Genomic DNA, 8,842 nt, shown 5'->3' with positions numbered 1-8,842 from the left:
AAGGTTTCGCGTAATTACTTCAGTACAGTCAAAGCTACAGTCTTGTACACCGATTAAACTGAGTGACCGGCCCCTCGGATTCAAGCTGGAATCGAACGCGTTAAAGAGATATTTTATTAAGAACCTATTGAAGTTCCGTAAGAACATTGAAACAAGGTAATGATTGCTGGCACCGCGAAAGAGAACTTTTTAGGAATTTACTGGAGCCCTCTTCTCTAGTGCTACCTATATTAGTGATTTTGAATTTCTGACAGAGAAACCACCAGATAGAGATAGAAACGGATTTAAGGCGTTACCTTAACAGAGGCGAATGTTGCGACGCAATGTTCTTACACTATCCTAAAGATGTTCTTGACTATAGCAAGGGGAAAACAAGCTAGAAAAATAAAATTAAAACTGTTTAAGTTTTTGAGCAAAGTCTTAATTTTGCATCCCTGTTTATTAATAACGAAAAAATAAAAAAGCGACAAATTTCCATCGAATTTGGTTCAAAATTTAAGTACGTTGATTTAAATAGATATTTGTTTTGCAGGAAAATTGCTCGTCTAACCTCGCAACCCTCGCAAGAAGAGATATATCAGTGCATCCTAAAGAGAATGTGGTTTGCAATGATACACGCGTTTAAAATTGTCGAAAATAAAAACAAACTGGCAGAAAAGGGTCAAATTGATAAGAGAGCTGTGGCATCGTCAAAGATGTTCAAGTTTTTTCTCGTTTATTTGTAATGATGAGAATTTAGGACGATCTATCGATGTTTATTTATTTATTTATTTATTATATACTTTTATAGTTTTAAATTAAGTTAAAAAATAGTAGATAATTTCAAAACTAGGACGAAGGTAACTTTGAAAATTCCGGGATTCTTCCAATTTTGGTTTTTGTTTTCATTCCTATATACGAGTTTCGATTTAAATTATCACCACGTTACGATGGCCGAAGAGTTCAGAGAAAACAAGAATAAACTGAAAGTTGTTCTAATTTAACAACATTTGAAGCCTTGAACGCTACCTACGCCTCCAATTGAAGACGAAAAATTATTTTTCTAATCTAGAAAAGTCCAAAAATGTTGTTTTCAAATTTGAAAAGACTGTTTGTAGGCCTAGATTGTTTTTAGTTTCGTGTTTCTATAGTAGTTTGTCTTTAGTTTCTGTGTTTTTATTGAAGTTTTTAGCTAACATGAACTTATGAAGTTTATTGTTAGATAACGTGTTTTAAAGTGTTTTTATGCTGTTTTATTGTAGTTTGTGTGTTTTATGTAGCTTTATTGCAGATTTTGTGTGTTTTATTGTAATTTTTACGTAGTTTTATTGTAGTTTTCGTGTGTTTTATGTAGTTTTGGTAGTTTTTTTGTTGCAGATTTTGAGTGTTTTATAGTAAGCTTTCATCTGCTGCATTGTGAGCCTATTCACGTCTTGTTCCCTGTGCCACTGTCGGGAAGGCAATCATACGCAAAGAGGGTCGACACTATTATGGGATAAAGGAGGGCTAATCGTATTACGCGGCGCGAGCAAATTTCAACGAAGCGTACTTTTTGTTTTTATGTCTATATACTTTTGTTTATACTTTATAAGTGTACAATGGAATAAATATAATTAAATAATTGATCGTCAATTTAATGAATCTCATTTCTTATTGCTTTTATTGTCAATAAATTACAGGCATATGTATGATTTTAAAAGGGATTAATTAGATTAAAAGGGACTGGGAATATGGGTTATTTAGAGGTTCCCGGTAATCATTATAGCGCTGTTAAAGGCGGTACGTCGAGGGGCTATTCACTAATGTAAATTTTCATTCATTGGTGATTTTTATTGATGCTTTAAAAAGGATATGGATTCATTGGTGATTTAAAATGGATGGGGATTAATGGTTGAGTCTGGATTACGAGTAATCATCGAGGGGCTACTCACTAAAAACTCGTTAGCGATTTTAAGCGGTATTGGGATTGTGGGTAACTTAGGGGCTACGGGTTATTATTTTACTAGTTATGAACGAATAATTAAGCATTTACACATTTGCCGCTAGGGGCGCTACATACGTAGTTACGTATTTACTGACATCTAAAACATGATAAAATTCTACTAGACTTCTTGTAAGCAATAGATAGTTCATAAATTGCCGCTAGGGGCGCTGTATACGTAGTTACGTATTTACTGACATCTAAAACATGATAAAATTCTGCTAGACATTCGTGTAAGCAATAGATAGTTCATAAAGTGCCGCTAGGGGCGCTGTATACGTAGTTACGTATTTACTGACATCTAATACTTGAAGAAATTAGCCGCTAGGGGCGCTGTCTTTAATATTTTATAGGCCTAATGGTGTGTTTGAATTACCCCCCTCGTCACACTTCGAAGCGCCCCCAACGACGGAATTTACTATAAAACTCGGACGCCAGTAGTCCAGATTTCTTTTCTCTCTGCGCCAGTAACCAGTCAACATCGTTCCTCGATCAGCTCGTCGTCATCCTGACATTCGAAGGCAATTTTGGATGGAAAGCCACGTTTCACGCCGGTGTTAGGACGCGACTCCAAGTTCTCCGCCATTGAATGTCCATTGGAACGTTGAAATCAACAGGGAAAGCTCAAGCCTAGTACGGTATGTGTGTTTAAGGCTTTCAATAATCCAAAGACATCCAGCTAGCATTTTATTATTTCATTTAATCGTAGAGTTTAAATTATTTAGGTGGAGTTAATTGTTAGTTAATTATGTTTATTTATTGAGAATTAAGTACAATGTGAAGAAATTTCCAGACACGAGGTCAGTTAGACAAGGCTTAATTTACTTCGGCTTATATTAGGGGAAATTAAATACCTTATATATTTTAAATAATAAACCTCGACTGTTTGAAATTAGGTCTCATTTAACGGCGCGAATAAGTCTCGTGTATGATTTAACGGGGCGAGATTAAGTTGCACTAGGCTAGCCTAAACCTTTTAAAAAAATTTATCCGGGCCTAGAACTAATCTCTAAGCTTTTACTTTATGACGTCATTTTAATTTAAGTTAATTTACGCGCTAAAGTTAAAATACCCTCGTTATTTTAAATATTTGAGATTTTAAAATTTCTTTGTGGCGGTATTTAATTAAATAGTTTAAATTAATTAGGGTTAATTGATAGTAAATTATTGTAAATTAGTGCAAATTAAGTCCTTTTAATAATCCTAAAATGTGCCGTGAACGCGAAGTTAAGGCTCTAAATTCTTAATTTCTTCTTATGGGAATATTTTACTTTAATTATTTTAATCTATGATCTTGTTTCCGTAAATCATAATTTTGCTAGGACCTTAAAGCAGCCCTTTAATTCTGGTTTGGAAATGGCTTAATATTTAGTGCGATTCTAAAATTTTTCTTAAGGGAATATTTTAGTTTTTTTCCTTAAATTATTTTAATCTAAGGTATTCTTTCCGTTAATTATTATTTTGCTAGGATCTTAAAGTAGCCCTTTAATTCCGATTTGGTAATGGCTTAATATTTAGTATTATTTTACTTCTGGGAACATTCCTTCAATAATTTACGGAAACATTACCATAGATTAAAATATTTTTTTTTGTTAGGACCCCTTTAATTCTAACTAGGCAATGACTTAATATATTTTCATTTTTAAATGTGACTGATTTTCTTGGATATTCTGTTGCTGGTCATTCAGAGACGTTTCCTAATAGATGATTTCAACCTTTGATAAACTCTGGAGTTCATCCGCTGTTAGAGATGCCCATTCTTGATGACGTCTTCCTTGCATTGGACATGTTTTCAACCTGATGTAGCCTTGCAACCATTCTCTACAATTTCTGGCGATGAACATAACCGAATCTAGAAAAATTGAAATTTTTATTAGAATTATACTTGCAACTACTTAGTTTCTTTTTACGCGTTCAAACTTTAATTTACGTCACACTTTAAATAATTTTTTGTTGAAAATATTTGTAAACACCTGATTTTTTTAATTTTTGTTCAATAAATTTTGCCTTAAACCACTTTTTTTGTTTTCTTAGAAATTATTTGATTAAGAGGGAAGGTTTGAATTTTTTAGCTCTAAACAGCCTATTTTTTGGGGACCCTCTTTTAAGCTTCTATGAAACAATAAAACGATCAAATTGTTTTATAAGGAAAAATCAGCTTAAAAAGGGAAAAAATAAGCTTAAATTGTTTAAAAAAAGCCTAAAAAAGGGCTCAAAAATAATACCCTAAGTCCAGACCCTAAAAAATTCAAGCCATCCCTCTTATCCAAACTATTTAAAGAAAACAAATAACGTGAGGCAAGGTAAAAAATTTTTATTGAGAAAAAAACAATTGAGGTGTTTACAAAAATTTTCAACAAAAAAATATTTAAAGCGTTCCATAAATTTAAATTTGACCGCGTAAAATTAAAAGGGGTAGGCTAGTTACCGATTAAATTTAAGAATAAAATTGAGTTAATTAGCGGAAAAACTTCACGGTCCAATCAGTTTTAAGGCCTCGTGTTTCGAAAATCCAAGAAAAAGATGTCATCTGGAATGAGGGTCCTTAACATCGGATGAACTTCCAAGTCTACTTGAAAACGTCTCTGAATGACCAGCAACAGATTATCCAAGAAAATCATTCGCGTCTAAAAATTAAAATAAATTAATAAAAAATATTAAGGCAATGCCTAATTGGAAATAAGTGCTACTTTAAACCTAACAAAATAATAATTTATCGAAATAATCCCATATATTTAAATGAATACCGAAATACTGGCGATATATTACTAAGAAAAATGTTTTAATAATCTAAGCTAAATTTCTTAAGCCTTGTTCAAATGTCTTAACCTCGTGGTCGTGGTTTATTTAAATTTTATTTAAATTTAAAATTATTATTTAATAGACTGAATTTACGTAAATAATAATAATTAACTGCCTGTTTCTTTAAAACTACTGAATTTATTAAAGCTAATTATTATTAAAAGGCTTACATTTGTTGCGCATTAAGAAGTTTCTTCATTCCAACATGGCCTTGCTAAATCGATTCCAAAAGAACATTCAATGGCGGATAAGAGCTCTAGATTCCGGATTTATTCCTTGACGGCGAAAAGAAAAATGGCTGATCGTCGGCGAAAGGCCTGATTTCCAAGAGCAACGCATCAAGCGATCTTGACTCCACGATGCCAATCAAAGAAAGAAATTTCGGACGGTTAGTTACTCTAGAAAAAAAGCTCTCTCGCAAGATTACAACCTCAATTAGGCGTTAAAAGCAGACGGCACTAATTGGTGCAAATTCAACCAAGGAGTAATACCGTTTTTCCGTTGGACTATTCCATGGAGTAATTTTCTTGGAGCGAGAAGGAAAGTTTCCTTAAAATTCCATTTGGTGTCTCCTGCAATATTGCTCCATACCCACCACTGCCCTTAAAAAAATCCATGAAAAATGTTTGTTTCCTGCAGTCTGCCACCATGGAGTAATATTGCAGGAAACATACAAATTTTATGGAATTTTAAGGACACTCATTATCGCTCCAAGAAAATTACTCCATGAAAAAGGGCACTGGTGGGTATGGAGCAATATTGCAGGAGACACAAAATTTTATGGAATTTTAAAGAAAGTTTCCTTCGCGCTCCAAGAAAATTACTCCATGGAATAGTCCAACGGAAAAACGGTATTACTCCTTGGTTGAATTTACACCAATTAGTGCCGTCTGCTTTTAACGCCTAATTGAGGCTGTAATCTTGCGAGAGAGCTTTTTTTCTAGAGTAACTAACCGTCCGAAATTTCTTTCTTTGATTGGCATCGTGGAGTCAAGATCGCTTGATGCGTTGCTCTTGGAAATCAGGCCTTTCGCCGACGATCAGCCATTTTTCTTTTCGCCGTCAAGGAATAAATCCAGAATCTAGAGCTCTTATCCGCCATTGAATGTTCTTTTGGAATCGATTTAGCAAGGCCATGTTGGAATGAAGAAACTTCTTAATGCGCAACAAATGTAAGCCTTTTAATAATAATTAGCTTTAATAAATTCAGTAGTTTTAAAGAAACAGGCAGTTAATTATTATTATTTACGTAAATTCAGTCTATTAAATAATAATTTTAAATTTAAATAAAATTTAAATAAACCACGACCACGAGGTTAAGACATTTGAACAAGGCTTAAGAAATTTAGCTTAGATTATTAAAACATTTTTCTTAGTAATATATCGCCAGTATTTCGGTATTCATTTAAATATATGGGATTATTTCGATAAATTATTATTTTGTTAGGTTTAAAGTAGCACTTATTTCCAATTAGGCATTGCCTTAATATTTTTTATTAATTTATTTTAATTTTTAGACGCGAATGATTTTCTTGGATAATCTGTTGCTGGTCATTCAGAGACGTTATCAAGTAGACTTGGAAGTTCATCCGATGTTAAGGACCCTCATTCCAGATGACATCTTTCTTGGATTTTCGAAACACGAGGCCTTAAAACTGATTGGACCGTGAAGTTTTTCCGCTAATTAACTCAATTTTATTCTTAAATTTAATCGGTAACTAGCCTACCCCTTTTAATTTTACGCGGTCAAATTTAAATTTATGGAACGCTTTAAATATTTTTTTGTTGAAAATTTTTGTAAACACCTCAATTGTTTTTTTCTCAATAAAAATTTTTTACCTTGCCTCACGTTATTTGTTTTCTTGAAATAGTTTGGATAAGAGGGATGGCTTGAATTTTTTAGGGTCTGGACTTGGGGTAGTATTTTTGAGCCCTTTTTTAGGCTTTTTTTAAACAATTTAAGCTTATTTTTCCCTTTTTAAGCTGATTTTTCCTTATAAAACAATTTGATCGTTTTATTGTTTCATAGAAGCCTAAAAGAGGGTCCCCAAAAAATAGGCTAGCTGTTTAGAGCTAAAAAATTCAAACCTTCCCTCTTAATCAAATAATTTCTAAGAAAACAAAAAAAGTGGTTTAAGTCAAAATTTATTGAACAAAAATTAAAAAAATCAGGTGTTTACAAATATTTTCAACAAAAAAAAATTTAGAGTGTGACGTAAATTAAAGTTTGAACGCGTAAAAAGAAACTAAGTAGTTGCAAGTATAATTCTAATAAAAATTTCAATTTTTCTAGATTCGGTTATGTTCATCGCCAGAAATTGTAGAGAATGGTTGCAAGGCCACATCAGGTTGAAAACATGTCCAATGCAAGGAAGACGTCATCAAGAATGGGCATCTCTAACAGCGGATGAACTCCAGAGTTTATCAAAGGTTGAAATCATCTATTAGGAAACGTCTCTGAATGACCAGCAACAGAATATCCAAGAAAATCAGTCACATCTAAAAATGAAAATATATTAAGCCATTGCCTAGTTAGAATTAAAGGGGTCCTAACAAAAAAAATATTTTAATCTATGGTAATGTTTCCGTAAATTATTGAAGGAATGTTCCCAGAAGTAAAATAATACTAAATATTAAGCCATTACCAAATCGGAATTAAAGGGCTACTTTAAGGTCCTAGCAAAATAATAATTAACGGAAAGAATACCTTAGATTAAAATAATTTAAGGAAAAAAACTAAAATATCCCTTAAGAAAAATTTTAGAATCGCACTAAATATTAAGCCATTTCCAAACCAGAATTAAAGGGCTGCTTTAAGGTCCTAGCAAAATTATGATTTACGGAAACAAGATCATAGATTAAAATAATTAAAGAAAAAGCTAAGTAAAATATTCCCATAAGAAGAAATTAAGAATTTAGAGCCTTAACTTCGCGTTCACGGCACATTTTAGGATTATTAAAAGGACTTAATTTGCACTAATTTACAATAATTTACTATCAATTAACCCTAATTAATTTAAACTATTTAATTAAATACCGCCACAAAGAAATTTTAAAATCTCAAATATTTAAAATAACGAGGGTATTTTAACTTTAGCGCGTAAATTAACTTAAATTAAAATGACGTCATAAAGTAAAAGCTTAGAGATTAGTTCCAGGCCCGGATAAATTTTTTTAAAAGGTTTAGGCTAGCCTAGTGCAACTTAATCTCGCCCCGTTAAATCATACACGAGACTTATTCGCGCCGTTAAATGAGACCTAATTTCAAACAGTCGAGGTTTATTATTTAAAATATATAAGGTATTTAATTTCCCCTAATATAAGCCGAAGTAAATTAAGCCTTGTCTAACTGACCTCGTGTCTGGAAATTTCTTCACATTGTACTTAATTCTCAATAAATAAACATAATTAACTAACAATTAACTCCACCTAAATAATTTAAACTCTACGATTAAATGAAATAATAAAATGCTAGCTGGATGTCTTTGGATTATTGAAAGCCTTAAACACACATACCGTACTAGGCTTGAGCTTTCCCCGTTGATTTCTACGTTCCAATGGACATTCAATGGCGGAGAACTTGGAGTCGCGTCCTAACACCGGCGTGAAACGTGGCTTTCCATCCAATATTGCCTTCGAATGTCAGGATGACGAGGAGCTGATCGAGGAACGATGTTGACTGGTCACTGGCGCAGAGAGAAAAGAAATCTGGACTACTGGCGTCCGAGTTTTATAGTAAATTCCGTCGTTGGGGGCGCTTCGAAGTGTGACGAGGGGGGTAATTCAAACACACCATTAGGCCTATAAAATATTAAAGACAGCGCCCCTAGCGGCTAATTTCTTCAAGTATTAGATGTCAGTAAATACGTAACTACGTATACAGCGCCCCTAGCGGCACTTTATGAACTATCTATTGCTTACACGATTGTCTAGCAGAATTTTATCATGTTTTAGATGTCAGTAAATACGTAACTACGTATACAGCGCCCCTAGCGGCAATTTATGAACTATCTATTGCTTACAAGAAGTCTAGTAGAATTTTACCATGTTTTAGATGTCAGTAAATACGTAACTACGTAT

General features: G+C 33.0%; 2 long non-coding RNA genes across 2 annotated transcripts; one reads left to right on the top strand and one right to left on the bottom strand.

Annotated features, from left to right (window-relative positions):
• Positions 1-2,695: 2,695 nt before the first annotated feature.
• LOC149702398 (uncharacterized) lies at positions 2,696-5,197 on the bottom strand. The gene is made up of 3 exons (XR_016381731.1): positions 4,933-5,197; positions 4,389-4,587; positions 2,696-3,812 (listed from the first exon to the last, which is right to left on the bottom strand). It is a non-coding gene; the product is annotated as an uncharacterized LOC149702398 (long non-coding RNA).
• A 468-nt stretch (positions 5,198-5,665) lies between these two features.
• LOC149702397 (uncharacterized) lies at positions 5,666-8,181 on the top strand. The gene is made up of 3 exons (XR_016381730.1): positions 5,666-5,934; positions 6,280-6,476; positions 7,056-8,181. It is a non-coding gene; the product is annotated as an uncharacterized LOC149702397 (long non-coding RNA).
• Positions 8,182-8,842: the final 661 nt, after the last annotated feature.

This window comes from Phalangium opilio, unplaced genomic scaffold (assembly GCF_054372755.1).
Source record: "Phalangium opilio isolate 3A_F unplaced genomic scaffold, DU_Popi_V2 ptg000017l_1, whole genome shotgun sequence".
NCBI lineage: Eukaryota > Metazoa > Arthropoda > Arachnida > Opiliones > Phalangiidae > Phalangium > Phalangium opilio.
This window is presented reverse-complemented; position numbering and strand designations above follow the sequence as displayed.